Below are 17,265 nucleotides of genomic sequence, written 5' to 3'. Positions count from 1 at the left end.
CCAAACCATCTGACTTCTGTCTTGTGAACACTTCTCCTCTCTATGTCTACCGTCACTTACTCTCTGAATTCCTTTTCAATTCACTATATTTTGCTACCGTAGTCTATTGTGTTTTCTTTTCTCCAGTACCTTTATCTCCACCTTATTTATCTTGTTGTCATGACAATATTTTTTTCAATTCTAACTTGATCATATCATCCATTAATATGCAATACTTAATACCCTGCTTAAAGACTCCCCAGTAACCCAGAAGCAATACTAAAAGTTCAGTCCAAAGTGATTTACAAAAATGTATATTGTATGCAAAAACAAATAGAGGTAATGGTGTTACAAGTAAAATTAGAATAGAAACCTTGATAATGTAAGAGGTAAAATTAATTTATACATATGTGAAGACAGGATTCAAATTTGACTCTAAGTCTCCAAATAGTGTGAAGAAAGAACAAGAATCTTACATAAGATTGAGCCCTTTTTCGTGTGATTTTGTTTTTCCTTAGAGGAAGGTAGGTACTTACAATACCGTGTCTTGACAGAAATTTCTCCTGTGGATCCTCACAAAACCAAAGTTATGTTACATAATGGCCAATGTCCTCAGAAAGAGCTCCACGGTAAAATGCAAGAGTTCAGTGTGGCATGATGCCAATGTGAATTTCTCCAGTTAAAAAAAAAAAAAAAAATGAGTCCATGAGTTGTCAAAGCAGTGTAGTCTATTTGGTTCTCTGGTGAACCAGTTTTATCCAAGGATAAAATTTAATGTTTTTGAAATACTCTGTAAGGTATTTTTTATATCTTGCAAGCAATATACTCCATGAATATTAGCAAACTTTGGTTAAGGTTTAGGCAGCAGCATATTCCAAGTTACATTTTCTAGCAAGTGCCTGCAATATAAATTTTTATGGTTTTAATTAAGGACGGGTCTAATGTCCTTGTTGTTGAACTTGAAGAGTGGTAAGATTTAAAAGGACATGAGTTGATTTTTTTTTTAATTAGGAAGACAAATTGACTTGCATCTGAACAGATTACTTTTTAATTCCTTACGGAATTTATCAAAGTGAGTATCTGCAGACAAGGTCAATATTACCCTTAGAAAATAGTTTGGGGTTATTCCAACATTCTAATGAGTAAATATGTAAATTACTCAGGCCATGATATACAAAACATGAATAATAGAAACAAGAAAGGTATAAATATAATGCCTTACAGAATGTAATTAATAGTGACTTAAGGATGAAAGATCTAAAAATTTGCATATGTTCTCCATCAATTTCTTATTTTTTTCCAGAAGTATTTTCTCCTTTGCTTCACAACTTCTAAAATTTGACAATCTTGGCTATGTCTAGTCTGTTCTGTCTGCCATTCTCTCCAAAGATGAATATATTGACTTTACAACAATAGCTACTCAAACTTACTCTATTCATAGAAGTGAAAACCTCACAGATGAAACTCAATAGTCTATGGTTTACAAAAAAGTTATTTCTGTCTCCTTAGAATCAGCTAATGGTAAAATAAATACACTGCCACCAAGCCAGTCTAAAGGATAATCAATACAATTATTTGCATAAACTTCATGGTAAATACCTGTGTAGCCATGACCAAACTATTAGGAAGGTACTTAGCTTGCTGAAAAGACTATGGGGCAATCTTTAATTTTGGATCTTTCTGGAAAGAGAAGGAAAACACATTCCTTTCAATAATCTAACTAAATATTCAGTGTGATCATATGAATGATCTCTGACTTAGTGTTTGTGCATACTGATGATTAAGATGGTCACAATCTCGAATCAGCTTTGCTTCTCTCAGCTAAAAATGACGTTCCTAAATGTCATTTAAAGATTACATTAATGCTCATGAATTGAAGGCTATATGTAAAATTTGAAAGAACACTCCTAACTTATTACTGTCTTTATTGGTTGGAAAATTAGTTCTTCAAGTATGTTTTAGACTAACAACATGCTTTACACGATGCTGAAAGGTCTCTACAGCACAGATTGAAAATATCACCAGCTTGCTTTTTTCCCTAAATCACACTGCTATCTCTATGTCAAAGACTTCCTATGGAACTTGCTCTCTAAGTGGCACTTAATTCACCAATCACACCAACTGGACTTTGTTGAAAAGCTGCTTACCTCTGAGTCACTGATGAGAACTGTAGCCCTGTCTTTAAGAGCGTACTCCATAAGGCATACTGTGTGCTACTAGCCCTTTAAACAAAGTTCATGCTGTGTGATGGAAATAACTGATGGTCTGTAAATTACACCAGGCAATGGGTCTCCTGCATACTTGGCTTTGTGTCCTTGGAGTGATTTTCAGTGTCATTAAGCAGAAAGCACATCATTTCCCAAGTAACAAGGAATGAAGCACATCGAGATCGACTTGGCATCTGTTACATAAACTTTCTGTTTTAGATTTGCAGAATTTACATAACATTGGAACAAAACAATAGCCCGCAAACATATTTGTGGTGTCAGTTCAATTTCCCTACGGTGCCATTCTACAGTCAACCCAGCCAAGGGTTTATCTGACTGTTAAATTTTATGACATGATTTTCAAAATACAAAAATATCTTTCCCTTATTTTTTTTTAATTTATTGATTATTTTTAAGTTTTTCTTCCACATAATAGATACCTATTTGACATTTAGGAAGATTGGAAATTATCTAACATATTAGTAAACATTTTGCATAATTAATGCTTTGATAATCAGTAACTTTTGAAAAGTCTACAATTCACCTACTCCAAAATGAATTTCAACTAAAAACTATGTAAAGGAATTATGATTTATATATAGAAGTTTTATATATATAAAGATTTTGTAGTTTTCCCTTCGCAAGCCCAAACTCAAAGCCATATTTAAATATTTGCTAAAGATTTTTTTAATGATCCGTCACAGCTTGCATGTTTTATCTTGTATCATGTCATGACATACGTATTCATTTAAAATGCAAAGATGTTCAAGAATTCTGAAATAAATATAAGGAGTAAACATATAAAACTTTAAAATTAGTAAGTAATAGAATATTTATAATCTTCTTATATTCATTTAGGTCTTCTATATGTAAAACAAACAAACAGCCAAAAAAAAAAAAAACTACCAAAATTTTGCTAGCATTTTTTAAATTTTCTCTGTTCTATAAATGGAATGTATATATATATACACACACACACACACACACACACACATATATATGTATATATATATATAAAAATACATATAGTCCATTTATATGAGTTAAACATTCAAGCTATAAATGAAGCACTTCCAATGACAATAAATTGAAGGTATTCATTGTTTAGCTAATTCCAATATGAAAATAAGAGATTTCATCCATTATAAGAATGAAATGAAAGAATCATTTGATTTCACTGATATGTGAGTTATAAAACTGAAAGCAACAAAGAAACAAGACAGACAAACAAAAAAAACAAAAAATCATAGACACAGACAATAGTTTAGTGGTTACCAGAGGGTAAAGGAAGAGGGGGTCGTAGATGAGGGTAAAAGGGATCAAATATATAGTGATGGAGGGAGAACTGACTTTGGGTGGTGAACACACAATGTGATATACAGATGATGTATTACAGAATTGTACACTTGAAACCTATGTAAGTTTACCAGCCATTGTCACCCCAATAAATTTTAATTAAGAAAAAGAATGAAACAATACATCTTTTCTACTCACAGAAATGTCTAGTGCTAGTGTTTTCTTTATGTAGGAAGATAAACTCTCATTTCAGCATCATTTGAAAGAGGTTGTTTTTATAAACTAAGGAGACATCTTCATAATCATTATAATTAACTGACAAATTCAGTCAGTTATATATACTTATAGCCAACTCGAGTAAAGACCTTTATGTTTTTGACTAAACTTTCAAGAACACTGATTCTGAAAAATGATTCTGACAATCTAAATGCAGGACTACCAGTGGCCAAAACATGCTGGATATATGGGAACAAAGCATCTTATTCTCTGGAGAACGCAGCCCACATAGGGATCGTGGCATAGTCAGAGAAGGTAAACTGGTTTAGCTCCTGCTCTCAGTTCAGCCCAGTGCACTCTAGCCGGGCACACTATGCACAAATTTGTATATCAATTCTGCAGAACTTTCTTTCCAGCTTATGAGCACATAAGGTATAATTTCCAATCTCAGTGCAGTTGGTATTGAGCTAATGATCTATTGGACAGTTAAGACTTCATGACACAACGCAGCAGTTTGGAGTGGGACTTCAAAGCTGATGAGGCATTTGGTGGCATGCTAATATGCTTAGTATATCTTATTTGAACTTATGGAATTTTATGACAAAATTGGGCTAGTATTCACATAATAGTGCAAATGTTATATATAACGTAATATTTTCTTCCTTTCCTCCTTCCTGGAATTTACTAGAATATTCAACATGTTGTCAAGCAAGAAATGTATTTAAATGAAATTTTGACTTATATCTATTTTGCCATCATCTATTTTGTACTCAAGGAGGCTCAGAACTGCATTGACCTATCTAAAATCTCTCCCTGAGTGTACTTTGTAGAATTACTTTAGTTCTCATGGAGATTTCTTTTTGTAATTTCAGACCAACTAATATTATGAGGGGAAGGCTACCATGACAAATGTGCCAGCACTTCAGGTTGTAATAATTAAAAAAATGAAACATCACGAGGAAGTGTCAGGAAAGGGAACAACTCTTGGATGTTTGATGGCAGTTCCTCTGCCTCCTTTGTGCAGATCAATCTCTCCGCTGCAAAATTATTTAAGACCACATAGTTGAAATACATGACTGAGAAACCTGGAACTTTCGCCTTCAGAGCTAACAGTCAAAGGAGTCAAGACAAATCCAGCCAGCCATCAACCTTGACGTCAACCAGGAGCTCCAGCCTCTCTGAATTCTTCACTCCCATCCCTTCCCTGACTTACTTGGGTACCACTGAACACACACAGGACATTCCAACTGACACCATCCTCTGCAGGATCAGAGCAGGAGGAAGGAGGCTGCTGCAACAGCTGCTCTCAGAATAAGTGATTATTACCTGGAATACTTTCATTCATGGAGGGCCTGGCTTATGCACATTACAAGTTACTAACTCAAATTAATCAGTGCTTTTCACAGTTCTTCCTCTGAGTCACATCAAAGACTAAAACCATTATCCACACAGCTCCCTTATATTTCCATAGAACAACTGCTCCAGAATCACGCCATTTGACTCTGTACTTTGGACACCCAATCTTTGTGTTTAGTCCTACAGCACCAGAAACACATTGCAGGTTGAGCTGAACACCCTTGGTAGGTATTGTGAGATATAGGGACAAAGTCAGAGTAACAGGGCTTTTTTTTCTTTTGTAAGATTTTTTGGGTATTTTCTTTCCTTTCTGGCTTGTGACTGTGGGTGGCCTTTCTTTCTGCAGTTGAAAGCTAAGTGATGGTGGGATCCAACTGTGCCACATCTTATTTGAGTTGGCGTTTGTGGCAGCAACAACATTCTGTGTTCATTCAGCTGCCCACAAGCTATTATTAGTGAGTTTCCAGGGGCTAGTGACTCAAAATAAATAACTCCTTCACTTTTTTCTCCTCTGCTGCCAGAGACTCACACAAGAAGTCAAACTATCTTACTTTAGATTTTGGATAAGTTTGCATGCTACCTGGAGGATTCTTAAGGGATTTTATCGTATACTTTGCAAAACACTCTACTAGATTTTACCATTCTTGTTTAGAAAGTTTGGTAAAATCAGCTGTCACTGGCATTCTGAGTCTCAGCCTCCCAGCAACAAAACATGCCCACTGAAGTATATTGCACATAGAGTAGATTCCACACATATCTCTACATGGAAATGAGTTAGCATTGCAAAAGAACATAATACAATGAAAGTTAGATTCTTATAGTATTCCGGTTTTATTCTTGTCGCATTCCAATTTCTTACTAAAATCTTACACATTTTTTTCCTAAAATTTACTTTCCTTCATTATATTTAAAAGCACTCTGAATTTGTAAACATTTAGTTGTCCAAGTTAAAAGAGCAGAAAATGTTTCTTAAGGCAGTTTATTATCTAACCGCAAATATTTGAAAATAAGTTTATGACAAATTCCATTAAATTTTGAAAAGCTAAACCTTCATTAGTTCATAGTTACTTTTTTATTGGTCTTCATGGCCCAATATAGTTAAAATGAGAAAAGAGTTTGAGTGTGTGGTGTTTCAGCTTATGTAATTTCAGGCAGCACCGACAAGCTTATTTTGGTTTTATTTGGCTTTTTGATTCATGTTAGTTGGGAATGCCTGTAGTGTACAACTGTAAGTGCCATTTCAAATTCTTTGCAAAATGTTTAATGAAAGAGTCCCAGTTTAGTATCATTAATGTTTAAAACATAAACTTGAGGTCTTATTATATAAGACAATCGAAGATTATAACTAATTTAGAAAAATCACTGAAAAGGCATATTTATGCCAAGGTGCCCATCCCCAGATTACAACGAAAGCATTAATTTTATAGTTTGAACTAAATCTAATTGTTCATAGAAATGTATGTTTCCATGGCAATTACTTCTTTGACAAAAGATGCTGCCTTCTGAATCGATTCCATTTAAACCTCAAAGGAGCACATAAACAATAAAGCCACTGCCTGCCTCTGAAGCTGGGTCACGATATCTGTGTCAACAAATTGTTTATTATAGTACTGTGAGCACTTGAACTCTATATTTAGGCACTGCTTTGTCTACAACTTGCAGAACTTTCAGCCTTGAATCACAACCTCACCCTATTCCAGCGCACTCATTCACTTAACCAATACTTCCTGAACATGTGTTCAGGCACTGTCCTAGGAGCGAGGTGTAAAGCAATGAACAAAGACAGACACAATCCCCATTTCTTCTGGAGCTTACAATCCATTTAACAGAGATAGACTAAAAACCGCTAAAGAGGTACTTAAAGAGTTTTAGGTCACCATAAGTGCACACAAAGTGGTATGGCAAAAAGTGATCAGCTCTGGGCAAAGACAAGTGTAGATAATGTAATCATGACAGGGCTCTCTGAACAGAAGCAATTTGAGATGACGCCCAAATGACAGTACAAAACTAGCCAGGTACAGATTGGAGAAGGACTTTCCTGGCCATGAGAAAACAAGGACACAGGATGAGATGTCAAAGTGGGGTTGGCCTTTCTAGAGGTGGAGAGAGGGCAGTGGAACTGGAGCATGGTGAGTGAGGGGCAGAGCCAGACACAGTTTGAAGAAAGGCTAGGACCAGCTGTGGAGGCCTTGGAGGTTATAGTGATGAGCTCATAGTTGATTTAATTGAAATGGAAATTCTTGGAGGGTTTTGGTAGCAGAGGAACATGTTTTAATATACACTGCGAGCAATCACTGTATAATCCACCTTGTAGACACTTTTTAAATGTCCTAAATACCATTTTACACATCATACTGCCTATTCACAAGTTTAAATGTGTTTTCAGTTTCATCAGAATAAAATGATAATTTTCATACACAATATTATTGACCTTCCACAATGTAGAAGCAGTGAATTCCTCAAGTCTTACTAAGCACAACTTCGCTCCACACACTCGGTGCTACATTCAAACTCTTCTGGTTAGTATCTACTTAAACTTATTATGTCCTTTCTTGCTTTCACAACTGTATCCATCACCCCTCCTTTGAACAACTCCATCCATCATTTCTTCTTCCTGAAACTCTTCCCATTGTGTTCCTATCTGAACATCTGTATAACTATCACAGATCATTCTTGAATAGATTGTTTTCTCCTTTACCACTCATTTGGCGTTTTGTGAAGCACATCTTTATATTTTGACACACAGGATTAAATAAATTAACTGTCAGTTGGCTGCCCAGTGACTGTGATTTTCTATGTTTTTTCTTCTCTTATCAGTAGCACACAATACTTAATATAATGGACACTCTTAAATGCTTGAAAAAAATAGTTGATGTAACTTATCCATGATTAACTTGTGCTTATCTATCTAAACTTTTTTTCTTTTTGCTAAACTTTGAAGCAATAAGCACCTTTCTGAGATGGCTAGTTGACCTGGGACATAATCCATGGTCATGAAATAGAAAAAACTAAAATAAAAACATGTACAGGAAATGAGCCAATGGCTTTGCACTCACAGCATCACTTTTTAGATTTCTGTCTAACAATTCTGGAATGTTCAATGTTTTTCTTTAGGGAAATAAAGAACAACATTCATGAAGAAATGTATTAATTTGAGAGTTCTACCTCAAGCCCAAGAATTTTATAAATGAGTGGGATGAGTTCATTTCCCTTTCCAATATCTATTTGGAACACAAAGCAACCACTTGCTGGAGTTTAAAAATAAATCAACATGGTCAACCATGGCCTTTTCCAGCACTCTCCATCAACCATAAGTCAATGAAATAGATTTAATTAGCTTGTTTTGCTTCAAAATGAACTGCAGGAAAGTTTTCAATATTGATGGCTCCATTTCTTGTGGAGTACAAAGAAAAATCAATTTTACTGAGATAGAGAACCAAGTAAATACTTAGAATAGAAATGTAAACTATCTGGCACTAAACATTGAACTGACAACAGCTGAGTTTTTCATTTTCGCTTTGAGGACAATAGAGTACTTGTTAGTATAGTTTGCTGCCCATTATTATAGTATACAGCTGGGAAAACTATGGTGATACTTAGACATCTAATACCTATACATGCTATTGATTTAAAAATAGTTTTTATTAGTGTTGTTTGGACAATGTAAAAGCATAAATCATCCCAGAAAATAAAAATACTTTGAGACTGATTATGTGATATCATAGGTCAAAATCTTTACATTTAGTACAAATGTTTCTAGTAATGAATCTCAGAATACATTGAAACATATAACAGAAAGGATCATGGGCCATGGCATACAAGAAATGCACACACACACACGTACATATGTGGAAAAAAATTCTCATTCAGTATATTGCTTTGTTTTTAAATAATTCTTGATCTCTGCTTTAAAAGAAATTAAATATAAATTAGGGCAGCCGGTTTTCTCAGTGGATAGAGCACAGTGCTCATAAAACCAAAGTCGCTGGTTCGAGTCCCACATGGGCCAGTGAGTTGCACCCTCCGCAACTAGATTGAAAAACAACAATTTGACTTGGAGCTGATGTGTCCTGGAAAAACACACTGTTTCCCAATATTCCCCAATTTAAAAAAAAAAGAAAGAAAGAAAACGAAATTAAACATAAATTTAAGTGGGAGAAAGTGGAATGGGTTTTTAATGCTGTGATGAGTAACTGTTTTATTTTCTACTAAATTACTTTTACATGAAGGTAAATGAAAGGAAAATCTCTTCTTCCACAAACAAGTGATCACTAATATTTTCTTCATGAATATCATCAGGAACAAGTTGATGAAAAGGTTGGATTCAACTCAGCTGAAATAGCACATCTTCTAAATGTTTCTTTAGTGTTCATCTTCCCTGGGTCTTCTAAAGAAATTTCTGCCAAATAGGAGGGACATTTTTCTTGCTGGAACTCAGGCTTCCCCATCCAGATGTGAAGTAGATGTTTATGAGAATGCACAACCAAAATATTCTGTAAACTGTTTAATAATACAAAGAAATGGTGTGTTGTTTTTTTTTTTTTTTTTTCGTTTTTCTTTTTACATGTCCATTTTTACTATCTTTATTATGGCACTTTAGGAGATCAAATTTCAACCTAGAAAGTGGTTTGGTTCTTCTTGTATCCACAGTTAAAACAAATGACTGTGCTCGCTATGTCAGACTTACCCCAACCATACTTCTTTTTCATCCTACAGGTACTAATTTAATTCTTAGCAAGAATATGAAACATTGCTACAAGTTTTAAGTCTGGAAAATATACCTGTAATTACCAAGGCCAGTGAACCCAGGGCTAAATAAGGAAGTGAAATCCTAGCTGCACAAAACTAGCTTTCCTACTTGAACTTCCTCAAGTCAAGCAAAAACATTTTCTCCTCATACATTTAACTATTTATCTCTTTAATTTTCTGAAGACTAAAGTTCTGCAGGAGGGTATAAAATCTAACTGCTCTTTTTTTTTTTTAGCGAATTTTAACATCTCATGCTATAAACGTTTTACCCATCATTTGTGATCATTGGTATGTGTTTGATTTAGCAGATTTCTTTACAACTTCTGCAGCCCAGACACAACCAAAACTAAAGGTGCGACATTAAAAAGCTGAGAAAATCCTTATCCTAGTATTATTCATAAACTTTCCTAACTAATTCCACAGTGTAAATGCCTGAGTAAAGTCAATTGTTTTCTCATTTTGTATAGCCTAGATGAGACAAACCTTGAAATATTATTTGGCTTTTTTGTACACACGGTTAAGTTATTTGGAAGGCTATTAAGATTGAAGTAAATGGAAATATCAATTCTAATTAGGTAAGTGACAGAGCATACACTATGGTACACTGCAAATAAAACTTTTTTTTTCCCTTTGTAACATATATCTAAGTCATCCCAAGTGAATTTTAATCAAATTAACTTCATAACATTTCTTTCATAAAAATAAAGTGCTTCAAAATTTTGTAATATTGATGACTATGTTATTTCACAATATTACAAATTTTTAATAAATAGTAAAACACAGACATTTTTTTAAAAGATACATTATTGGAAAGAAAATTTTAGGTAAATAAGCTAAATATGTGATGATTAGGTAATAATTTTTTATTTACACTTTGTATTTGCCTACTTTGGATGATAAAAAACGCCGAGACCCTTATTTTACTTTGGGCTACCTTCTGCATTAGGCTTCATCTGTTCCTTCAGTGATAAGATTAAGGCCTTTCATAAGATACCATATTCCTCTTAGAAATGTCTTATGGTATTACAAAGTAGAGATCCCTGTAAGGGTTTGGTAGCCAGTAACTATTTTCAACAGGATAAAATAGATCATGGAAGAGTTCACATGTGGATATCTCACTGAATCCAAATAGACCCAGAGAAACAACAATTCAATATAGAGAGAAAGAGGTAGAGTTGGAGCAGAAGACATGAGAGCAAGAGAACAAAGAACTGTGGCAGATCTAATCAACATGGCAAGAAAATAACTGACTACCCGTTTGATTCATGGAGCTGGCCAGAATCTAATACGTAAGAAGCTAATCAAGTTTTTAATATTTTATGGTAAAATAAACACCATTCTGGACCCAAAAAGACTATCATGTTTTAAGACTTAAAACTATCTTTGGTATCCCAATCATCTCTGAGCAAGACACAGGCAAATAAAACTGTTGGACCTATAAGGGCATACATTTCCCAGACCTTATTTCAGATGTGGAACAAGAAGATAATGGAAAAAGAAAGCTTCCTTCCCAGAGGATGGAACCAGGTGCCCTGAGGGACAATGGACAAGGACACCACCTCCAGGCATCGGGACTACTCACAGGGTGGGCACTCTCAAAATGTCTCCACTTGAGGGTTTTTTCTATCTGTTGTGAATCTCCCATTCTCCCATTCCTGAATCAGATTGGTTAGTGCTATATCCTGTCCTTGACCCATGCTCCTATGAAGGATGCATAGGACACAGATCATTTGCCTTTTCAGCCCATGTATCATGGTACCAAGAGAAATCCCATCCAGGCTGATGTGACACTGAGGTGAAGAGACCATAGTGCATCCCTGGAGCTCCAGGATTTCGAACTTGACTCACTCATGGCCTGGGTATTTGTGTCTCCCTCAGGAAGAGATCAGCAATTTGTATATAAAAAAAGTGAACAGAATATTTGGTACTCAGCATGGATGACTGGTTGTCATTAAGGTCGTTTATAAGTATCCTGATCCCTCTCTCCTCAAAAACAGATGGCAGAATTGTCATTTCCGATCTACATAAAGCATGTGTGTGTGATTTGCTTTGACCAATGAAATGTGAACATTAGGGGCTTTAAAGTGCTTCTGAAGAAAAGTCTTGACTGATTCATCATGTTTCCTCTTCCTGTTTCAGCTTTTGTCAAAATGGAGTCTCCCTCAGTCTGGGTCACTAAGAGACTAACATGAGGTAACCTCACTCACTGAACTGCTTTGGAAATGTTAAATGAGTAAGAAATAAGCAGTTTGTGTGGCAAACCTAGCCAATCCCAGATAGCCAGTCAAGTACATATAATAATAATATTTTAAAAAGAGAACAACATGGAGACACAAGAAAACAGTAGAGATCAAAAAGGTGAAGAAGGATCAGTAAAACTTATAGCAACTTCACCCAACAATTGAAGAATATACATATACACATTATTTTCAAATACATGAAGAACATTAATAAAAACTGACTTTGTATTAATAAGACAAAGTGATTCTAAAAATATATTTTAAATGAGATATAAAGTAAGGCTCATAAAATTACAAAGGATTAGTATCATATACTTTCTCACAATGCAATCAATCTAGAAATCAATACCAGAAATTATCACTAGTAAAGCTCTAAATATTTGGAAATGGGTTTATTTCTAGAGAACATATGAATCAATGAAAAAAATAAGAAAGAATTTCCAAACTATTTAGAATTGAACAGTAACAAAGATGAAATATATAAAAAAAACTTATAGAATACAGACAAAGCAGAACACATAGGCAAATTCATTTTCCTGGTGTTTATATTAGAAAAGAAAGACTGAAAATTAATAAAACAATTATCCATCTAAAGACAATACAAAAGACAAAAGCAAAGCAAACTCAAAGTAGAAACAAAGAAATAACAAAGATAAAGAGAGAAACTGGTGAAATAGAAAAATAAACATATAATAGGGAAGATACAACAACAACTGTTGATTCTTTGAAAAGAAAAATTCAATTGACAAAACTCTGACTTGACTGATTAATTTAAAAAATAAGAAAAGTGACAAATAAACAATATTAAAGAAATGGGGACACACTTACTGATGCTACAGACATTAAATTTAAGATAAAAAGGTATTATAAAATAGCTTTTTGTCAATAATATTGAAAATTTCAATGAAATGAGTAACTCCTTAAACTATATAAATTATTAAAAGGAACAAAAGGGGAAATAATATTTTTACATTAGTAAAGAATTTAAAGCAGTAATTAAAGATCTTCACACAATAAAAACCAGGCACAGAAAATTCAATGGGCAAATTCTACCAAACAACTTAGGAACACATAATTCCAATGAATTACAAACTCTTCCAGAGCATAGAAAAATAAAAAACAATGTCCAGCTTACTTTATAAGGCAAATGTAACTTTGATACAAAATTTCACAAGAACAAAAAGAGAAGGAAAATTACAGGCTGATCTCCCCTCACTCATGAACAGCAAACATACTAAACTAAATATTGATAAAATAAATCTAACAACTCCCAGGAATTGTAGTTTTTCTTCTACCTTTAGAAAATAAATTCATGCAATATATCACACTAACAGATTAAAAGGCAAAAATCATACACATTACTATTGTATTAAGTTCAGAAATAGCATTTGATAAAATTAAATACCTAATCATGATTTTTTTAATCATGATTTTTTCAAAACTAGCAACAGAAGAAAACTATTTAAAATAATCTGATAAAGAGCATCTGCAAAAATCCCTATAGTAGACACCTTATTTAATTATGAACATTGAAAGGATCTTTTTAAGATCTGGAAGAAGACAAGGATGAACATTAATACCAATTCTATTCAACATTATACTTTAGGATCCATTCCCTACTGTAAAGCAATATAAAGAAATCATGTAAAAGCAAATTTTCATCTTTCATTATCTTCATGACATGATTATATTTATACAAAATATGTAAGAACCTACAGATAAACGTAGAGAACATATAACAAAAGTGACACAAGTATGCTGATATAAAATGAATATGGAAAAATAAATCAAATGTATTGATAAAAATTTAATACATCCATAAAAAATTTTAAATAATATTTGTTAACAGATATTTCCAAAAACATCAAAAATAAAATACTCTATACAACATTAATGAGATAATTATAAAACTCTATTGAAATAAATTGAAGAAGTCCTACGTAAATGGAAAAAATACACCACAGTGTTTGATTGGAAAACTAAATATTGTAAAGATGTAATTTCTCTCCAAATTTAATTATAGATACAAAGTAAACTGATCTAAACCTCAGCAAGGTTTTCCTTGGGACAGTTAGCAAGCTATTAGGTTGGTGCAAAAATTGCGGTTTAAAAGGTTCAAAATAATTGCAAAAACCGCAATTACTTTTGCACCAACCTAATATATTCATGGTGATCATTATCAACTGGGACATCAACATGGCTTTACAGTTTGGGGATATTTCCCTACTACATTATATTTCTGATCCTCCATTACTATATTTTGCAGTTTCTCCTCTCTTAAAATTTCCATCTTTTCCTTCCACATTGCTGCTCATACTCATAAGATGATCTTGCTTCTACATCATAAAGAAAATAAAAACAGCAGGAGGGAACATCATCATTTCTTTACTTCTGTTAACGAAAAGAAAGAAAGAAATTAACCTTCTACCTCTGGTCTATTCATATTCCTTTCCTTTTGTTCTTTAACTTCTCTTTACCAATTTCTTCCCATCAATATTCAAATATACCCCAAACTTCCCTATCTTAAAAATGAAGTTTCCCTGACATTACTTTGTATAATTACCACCATGTCTTCCCTACAATTACAAACAAATTTTTTAAAATATTTTGAACATAACATAAAATAAACATACCTTCTGTGAAAAGTATGGTACTGCCAATGTTACTTATATTGATAAAGGTAACACAATTGACTCAGTTACCCAAGACACAAGATATGGCTTTTCTTCTTCATATCACCCTCATGCTGATTCCGACATATCACTGACCCAGTCTGATTACTTCCAAATCCAAATAGTTGTTCAATTCGTTAAATTCTTCCCATCCATCATTTCTCACTGATTTTTTTGTTCGTTTGTTTATTGCTTCAGGTGTACAAAAGTGTGATTTTTTTGTCCCAGCCTTCGAATTGGTCTTTCTGCCTCACGTCTTACTCTCCATGAAGCCTAGCTGTGCACTCTCAAATGTTGGCATTCCACATGAAACTCTTGTGTAGCTGTCCATTGTCCCCACATTAAAGTCCAAATCCCTTCACATGGCTTTCAGAATCTTCTGCTGTCTGAAAAACACTGTATTTCCTCAGCTTTTCTGCCATCTCTTTCCCTTCTAATTCAGAAATCTAGCAAAAGCCAGTCTACTTTAGTTTATTGACTGTACTTTCCTTTCTCTCATCGCTATTCATCACTTTATTTCATCATATGCACTCCTTATGGATTGGATTAGCATTTTGCTTATTTGGCACAAAATAACAAATTAGCTACCTCCCCCTGAAACACGTATGCTTTCTCTTCTTTTTCTCTTCAAATTATAAACTCTACTCATCCTCCAATTTCAATCCAACTGTCACATAAACAGGAGAGTCTTCCTTAAGTCTTAAAATAGATTACAACCTGCCCCCACGCCACCCCAGCTATCTGTTTCTATAATACTTGCATCCCTCTAATATCACATTTTACTTATCATATTTTATTTACTGGATTTGTTTATTCCTGTCTTCCTTACATAATGCTTAGCTCTCTGAGACCAGGGTCTGCAGTTGCCTTACTTACAGTTGTTTACCCAATGTCTAATATATTAAGCACATATATGTGGTAGATAATATATACCTCGAATGAATGAATACATGATTGGATACATGAATACATTTCTTAGAGCTTCAAAGAAGATTTCTATATTGTATGATAATCACAAAACTTGAAAACGATATTTTCTCAAAATCTTACAGATAAAAACCAATAATACAGATGCTGGCAGATTCAAAATATAACTAAATTAAGCAAAAAGCTTTTGTCATCTATTGTAATAATCTAATAAAACTAAATGAAAACATGTAGGATATGAAAGGGGACTTTATTTTTGCCTCATATCAGAGGGTTGACATTATTTATTAATAATTTTTATAATTGTTTCAATTGCTCCCTATTGTTACCTACATTTAATAGTAGTAATCTTAGATATTGTTAAAAGTGAGCTATTCCTCTTAAAATGTTTTTGGGCCCTTTATATTCCTACTTTTATGTGTGATTCTTTATAATTTTAATGTTTTAATACCATTGGAAACTTTCTATAGCTTAAAGTAGCCATTCATTTACAAAGAATCTCACACATCAAGGAACAAATATCTTATTTTTCACTCACCAATTCTTAAGTAATATCATTATCCTTTTTTTCTCAGTTCATTATTATTTTAATAAAAATTATACACATTTAAGATATGTAACATGATAATTTAATATACACATACATTGCAAAATGATTACTATAATCAAGCTAATTAGTGTATCCATCTCCTCACATAGGAAAAAAAGTTTATTAATCCCCTACATCCTTACAGAAAATAGATATAATAGCAATAACTCCTGAAAAACATTTTTTTAAATATTGTCCTCTCAGTATATTATTCCCTTCATTTATTAATTTAACAAATATTTATTGGATATTGCAATTATACAGGCATTTTGCATATGTTTGCTAAACAACACATTGATAATGTTTTCTACATATTACATCTGATGATTTAATATTTAAAATAGAACCCATGTGATTTTTAAAATAAGTTAAGCACATAGATAAGATGAAATATAAACAAAATCTTATATGATGAAAATCACTTAATAGCTCAAAACTTCTGACTTGTATAATTAGAATAGAAAATTACATGGTAGAATTACCCAAGGGAATAACCACATTGATTTAACACTACTGGAACCTTCAGCATTTGTCTGGTGACCAACAGACACTATTATAATCCAGTCACTGAAAAGAACATTAAGACTCACTTGCCATTTTCCTTACATAAGTCAAAAATCTATATGCTGTCCCTGACTCCATAAAAATAATTAAGGTAAGGTGACTCCAGAAGAAATGCTGACTTAATTTTCTCTCGCTGTAATCAAAGTTTTAACTAAAGATTGCAAGTAATTAAAAATATAGGTCTCCTTTTTCATTCACTAAAAGAGATTCATTATCATCACTATTTTAGCTGTACTTATTGAGAATATTCTAGGCACTTTACCTACATATGTCATTTAATTTTCACAACAACCCTATGAGGTAACTATTTTTTATTATCCTGATTCTACAGATGAAATAATGACAACCTGAGATCCAAGATGGTAAAGTAGATAAATGCTGTGCTTGCTTCATCCTGTGAACACATCAAAATTACAACTAAATTATAGAACAATCAACCTGGAGAACCACCTGAAGTCTAGTTGAACAGA

This window comes from Rhinolophus ferrumequinum, chromosome 4, assembly GCF_004115265.2.
Source record: "Rhinolophus ferrumequinum isolate MPI-CBG mRhiFer1 chromosome 4, mRhiFer1_v1.p, whole genome shotgun sequence".
NCBI classification, from domain to species: Eukaryota; Metazoa; Chordata; class Mammalia; order Chiroptera; family Rhinolophidae; genus Rhinolophus; species Rhinolophus ferrumequinum.
This window is presented reverse-complemented; position numbering follows the sequence as displayed.